Genomic DNA, 6,670 nt, shown 5'->3' on the forward strand with positions numbered 1-6,670 from the left:
CAGGTAGCGCACTGAACTTCTCTAACAAATTCGTCTACCCAGCAGGAGGGGGCAGATGGTGGACGGTAAACTGAACAATAAAGTATAGGTTTAGAATTCTTAAGATTAATTTCAAGCTACATTGTTTCTAAATTACTAATTTCTAAATCAGTTCGCCGTTTATATTTCAAATCATTTGAAATATATGTAACTAGTCCACCACCCGCCTTTCCTATTCTATCTTTTCTTTCAAAAGTATATCCATGTACATTTATAATACAATCACTAATATTTTCGTCAAGAAAAGTTTCACATAGAGAAAAAATGTCAACATTTTGTTGATCCTGTAAATATAAAATTAATTCATCTAACTTCGGTAAAATGTGACAAACATTTAAATTTACAAAATGTAGACCTTTTTTTAAAAGGCCAACTTTTGAATCACACACATTTTGTTTGTTATGATTTTTTGGGGTGTCTGTTGTTGGAGAGGAATTGTAAAGTTTTCTTTGATTTTGGTTCAAAAGGATTTTCTGTTTAGATTTACATAGATCTGAATTTACAGATTTTAAGCTATAATTACTTGAGTTATCATTGAAGAAAAGACAGGTGCAAATTGATAAGGCTTATCTAGTTAAAAAAAAATATTCCTATTTGTAGGAAAAACACACTGATGACTTCAGGCAAAGGAGAAACATATCCCTTCGCCAAGCGCTTTCGGTACCTTGAAGTGAAAATTAACGTTGCGGATAACTGAGAAGAAACAAAAAAGACCCCAAGACTCCTTGTCAAGATAGATGCTGGCACGACAAAGATCCCTCAATAATTCTAATAAAAATGTCACCGGTCTAGTTGTAGCACCACAGTAACTCAATATGTTCGCAAATTTTAACATATGGAAAAAAAGATTTTAAATCTCAATGTTACATGTATTCATATACATTGTTTATTCTTAATTCAAAAGCAATGCTGGATTTCGGAGCATCAAAATTTCATGGGAAGGTTTTTGTACGGTTTATTGTTAAATGGCAGGAGTTTTGTTACCCAAGATTAGAAGAAAGCTGCAAAAACATCAGTTCATACAGAACGTGCGTTATTTAATAAAATGGAGAGCAAGAAAATATACCGAAAATTCAGACGTACCATTTAAATAAAAGTATCCTTAAAGAATGACTAAGAGATCATATGGGAAAATAAATCATGCTTGAACAAGCCATAAAGAATAGGCATTGCGGATAATCACGTTTCCAATATTATCTTCTTCCTGAAGAAAAAAAACAACTTTTCAATTTGTTAAACATTAGAGATTCTGACGTAATTGCTGAAGTATTTACATCTTTAAAATCTGAAAGTAACATAAACATGATAGCATTTTTGGGGGCCCTTTTAAATCCAGTGAATAGGCAGTGTAATGAACTTTTTGTTTTAAAACTTATTTTATTAAATGGGGACTATGTTTTATAATATTATGCAATAATTGACTGAGTTCGAAGGGGACATGTGTTTCGTCGGACGCAAGAACCAAGCTAAAGGCCTCAGACAGACAGTTTGAATCGAGGAACCGACAAACAACATATTGCCCAAAACAGTTAATAAATCATGTTTGTTAATCTTTTCATTCTATTTTTTTTACATACGTGTATTTTGAACTGTCTTCTGTAAAGTAACCTCAGGTCATTCACTGTTGAAAAAAAAATGAGAAAGCTCTCCCCATTCTGTGACGTAACATGTCCGAATTGACCAGTCCAAAATCACACTAAGCGGTCGAACATCGATTTTTTATGCCCATTTAAAAATAATTGGAAATGATAGACTGTATAGATTTGTATTTGAACATTTTGTTAAAGGTTATAGGTATTACACTATATACGATATAAGATTATATTACAGTACCGACCAGACCCAACCTGACACCAAAGCAGTCCAAGAAAGCAGTCCCCGGGACTGCTTTTGGACCGCTATGGGACAGCTCTGGGAATGCTCTGGGACAGCTGGGACCCAGCAGTTCCAGCTGTCCCTGTGACTGCTTTCTATGACTGCTTTGCTCCCTCATGTGTGATTGATTGATTGTATACTGTTTAACGTCCCTCTCCAGAATATTTCACTGATATGGAGACGTCACCATTGCTGGTTAAGGGCTGCAAATTTTGGCCTAATTTAAACTGAAATGTTAGTAAAAATAATCCTGACTGAAAAATATAACTTGGCATTGGCAAAATTAACAATTTTTCAAAAGCTCCAAAACTAAAGAAAATAGCTTAAGAGTATTCCCATAGTCCATAGTATGGAAATTGGTCATATGCATGATTTATAAAGAAGATTTATTTAAAAGTAATTCTCCTGGAATAAAATATATTCAATTTCAATTATCTGCATAAAAAATAAATATGGGGACCTGTATCAATAAAAATAAACTCCAGATAATTGTGATTAAACATTCATGTTCACTGTAATTTATTTATGTTGGGGTGAGAGCTTTCTTTTTTCAATAAATATTATTTCAAATTGTTTCTATGTGCGTACTGCTCATACATGTGAATGACCTTCGCATAGTAAGGATTCCTGGCATACTGTTCAGAAAAAAAATCAGCCGCCTTTTATATTTCCATTGTTTATTAGAAATCTCATTTTTGAGTAAGCTCCGCCCATTGAATAAATAAATGCCGCCCAGTGGGAATGTTTTCTTGGACTGCTGGGACTGCCTTTTGGGACCGCTTTGGGACTGCTCTGGGACCGCTCTGGGACTGTTTTAGCAATCCCAGAAAGCAGTCCCTAGGACTGCCCTGGGACTGCTTTATTTGTGTCAGGTTGGGTCTGGTCGGTACTGTATATCATATTATTTTATATTATACTATGCACACATTGAACGGCAATGGGGCTGTGCCTAGGGAAATTGTTGATGTCGAGGGGGGCGATAAACATACGATTGTCCGAGCATATAATTTTATTATATTATTATACCTTTGTTACTACAACTATTTGAATATTCATAAATCTTTGATCAAGTTTAATTAAGGGATTCACTTGAACCTGAACTTTGTAGTTCATGCAAAGTATCGGGAAAATGAAAGTTGTCTAATGAACTGAGGAAGTAATAAATTTAGTAGACCTGATTGATTTCTTTTCAATCAGAAAACTTTAGCGGTTGAAAAATTCGACTTTAAAATTATTTAATCTAAACAATACATGTACCACTTATCCCTTATCCTATTTTCGTTGTAACTTGTAGAATTCACTCAACATACTTCTTTTTCATGTTAAAATATTGTTTGACGTAATTTGATAGAAAGACATGAAAGCACCATAATCTCTGATTTGAGTGTTATGCTGCATTCTCAATTTGTATTGAAAGCAGGAAGAATGGGATGTGATAGTTTTATTATATATTCAAAAGCGACAAAATAAAGACATGAACAATTTAGTAAGGGTTATTCTTTGTGCTCAAATTTGTTTGAGGTTAGCACAGAAAGGGCCTTGTAAGGAACAGTATGTGTACATTATATTATAATAATTGTTTATTTTTATTGATAAACGAATAATTTTTTATTAAATTGTTCTTTTTAATTCTTTGAAATATTTGCAACGGTAACGTTAAATGCTATTGCTCAATTCTTTATCATTACGATATTTCTACTTTCATTGAAAGTTATAATGGATGCTGTTCCGGGACTGTATGGAACAACTCACTGAACAAGTGCACAGGTACAGTACTTTTTTGTTAAAAACCTACATAACAAAACGTGGAATATGAATTAAGAAAATCAAATTACATATTCATTTGTTTTTATTTTGTTTTTATTTTGTTTTGTCATTCTGAGATTATTTCTTTCATTGAACCTCATAGATGGTATTTCCCAAAACCATGTCAGCCAGATATTTATTTTGTGTAGTTAAGAAAGCTCTAAACACCAGCAGAAACTGCTATTTTGACTATATATTATATAAAGGTGTGCATATTAACACTTGTTCATTCATCTATAATATAGGGTACCTGGCTTTTTCGCAGGAATATTTTTCAATGAAAATGGACTATTTGTAAACAAAAATCACAGCAATTTACTTACATTGAGGAAATTACTAAAAATAATGATTTCAATTCCTTATTATTGATCTTGTACATGTATGATGCTAAGAATACATGTATTTTAATCTATCACAAATTGTGTAATTAAGTGATTTTTTTTAATCATACTTCTAAGGACTGATCACTCTTACTGCATAAAAATACCTTATAAATGGAGCTCTTTAGTGTGCAGTGTTTAGATATTCCTTAATAAATTTATCACATGATATAAATCACTAAGGTAACAAAATTGTAATGTTAATGAATTGTTCAGAGTTTGCTAGGTGTATAAGCCCTTAACCAGGAAGATAATGCAAGAGACTTATCGTAAACAAAAAAAAATAATTCTAACGCGTCTTATCAAATGCTGCAGTAGTCAGATTCCGGAAAAATATAAATAACAAGAAAGAAGCACCTCAAACCTTTAACGATCTAGTTATAATGATTTTAAATGCATTGTTCTATTCACTCATTCAAATTTTAAAATGAAGACAATTGCTTTTGAAGAAAAGGAAACAAAAAATAATAATTTAAATACTTTGATCATGTGTATATGTACCTTCAAATCGAATATTCTGGAATTAACAAAGGTTGTCAAAAACATTCGCGGACAAACGTTTTATTTTCATAATAAAGTCCACGATGGCCAACAGAAATGATAATATATTGATATACGGTAGGCCATGATTTGGTAAATATACTCGTATAAAGAATTAAAGCAGTGTACTTTATTTTATTAACATACTTGAAGTCAAAACTTTGTATGACCAGTATAACGTAATACTCATTTCATGATTACTTCAAAAATAGGGATTTTGAATTTTTATCACATGTTCATTGACATATGTTTATTTTAACTGTAGTTGTCAGACGAAAAAACCTATTTTTGAATATTATCGTGGGTGTATAGACCAGTACCTTTGAGATTGAACATCATTTGAAAAGCTTTTACCTAAGACAAAACTTTTGAATATTTGGAGCTTGTTCTTTTGTTCTTTAAGTTTTACCTCTGACGTTGACTTTGAGATTTGAGGTTTAAAAAACGTTCTCCTTGGTCATATTTTTATTATCAATTTGTACTGGGGAATCCTTCTTCACATATTAACTTCTCCTTACAAGATCTTCCTATGGATACCAAAACTTTAAAACTTTGGCCTTGGAGTTTGACCTGTTTAAGAAATCTTTAACCTTGTTTATAACTTTTAAATAGTTGACTTTCTGTTTCACAAGTGTATTCTTTATAAGTTTCATTTGGGGTACCTTTGTTTTGTACCCCTTGATCTTGATCTTGTAGTTTTAGTTACTTTCATTTTGTTAAACATTACTTTTAAATTGTATGTGTCAGGGCCTGCATGTTTCACAAGTAGGTTCCTTGAAAGAAGAACTTTATTTGAATAATTCTTGACATAGAGCTTTACTTGCATTTGTGGGAAAGAATCCTTTGATATAAGAGTTAAACGGGGGCATCTTTTTCTTTTTACAAGCACGTCTATTTTATCATAAATAATCCTGCTATTTTTTTATTTTAAAAAACTTCAAAGATTCCTTCAATGCATGAAGTCAACCTTCTAACAGAAAATGAATAATTTGAATAAGTTTAATACTTTTTGTTTTGCTGCAATGGTGGAACAATATTGCGATTTTTTACCATTACTTTTTCGAAAAGGCCGTACGCTTAAGAATTAAAGTTCCCACACGTTTCTTTAGCTTGAAGAGTTTAGAACCGCCACCAAATTTGTAATTGGCAAATTTGTGATAGACTTACTCTTCATTCAAATCTAATATAATTGCAGTTGAAAAGTCAGCTTTGATTGGTATATTTTAATTTTTATTGCTTGCAAAAGCCTTTATACCTGCATTTTTTATCCTTAGTATGCCATCCTGGATATCATGGAGATAATTGTTCTGAGTCGTGTGAATATCCAAGATATGGTATGATGTGTATGAGCACGTGTATCTGTGACAACAATAGCTGTGATATAACGACAGGATGCCACATTGTTGGTTTGTATTTATTATATCAATTGAAACACTTTGCATATCATTAACAGGTTGAATGTGTGTTTTTGTTATCTATAGCTAATTGTGGGTAAGTCTATCATAGACTTCAGAGTTATGTTAATGCACTTATCAATATTTACATTGTTAAATATTAATGGATGATATAAAATATTAGAAAACTAGGAAAATCCTAATTATTGTTGAATTTTGATACTGAAGAACAAACCTGTTGACCACTTGATACCTTTATGCCTTAGAAAAGCTTCGGTGTCCATGCAAATTTTCACGCGACCAAGCTGACTGATTACTAAAAAAGAAAATTATTCTTATATACAATCAAGTGTATGTAGCATTCAGTATTACTATGCTTATAACATCCACACATTCTGGATATCAGGCTTCAAATGAAAGTCATGAAACGAAAGAATAACACAAAGAGAATTATGAATGTTTGTTTTTACTCTTAAGTCAACTCATGAAAGAAAGAAGAAAAGATTATTGATCATTATTTTATTTATTACTTATCTTGGAAACATAAAAAAATGAACAAATAAACGGAAATTAATATATACTTTGAAAACCCATTTTCAGATACTTCCTTATACATTTACAAGTTTATTATCCCCA

The 6,670-nt window shown here is 31.6% G+C and overlaps 1 long non-coding RNA gene across 1 annotated transcript; it reads left to right on the top strand.

Annotated features, from left to right (window-relative positions):
* Positions 1–3,333: 3,333 nt before the first annotated feature.
* On the top strand, positions 3,334–6,094 carry LOC134266078 (uncharacterized). The gene is made up of 3 exons (XR_009991885.1): positions 3,334–3,465; positions 3,626–3,681; positions 5,915–6,094. It is a non-coding gene; the product is annotated as an uncharacterized LOC134266078 (long non-coding RNA).
* The last annotated feature ends 576 nt before the right edge of the window (positions 6,095–6,670 follow it).

Source organism: Saccostrea cucullata, unplaced genomic scaffold (assembly GCF_032062105.1).
Source record: "Saccostrea cucullata isolate Sc308-1 unplaced genomic scaffold, CSIRO_AGI_Scuc_v1 ctg10252, whole genome shotgun sequence".
Taxonomy (NCBI): domain Eukaryota; kingdom Metazoa; phylum Mollusca; class Bivalvia; order Ostreida; family Ostreidae; genus Saccostrea; species Saccostrea cuccullata.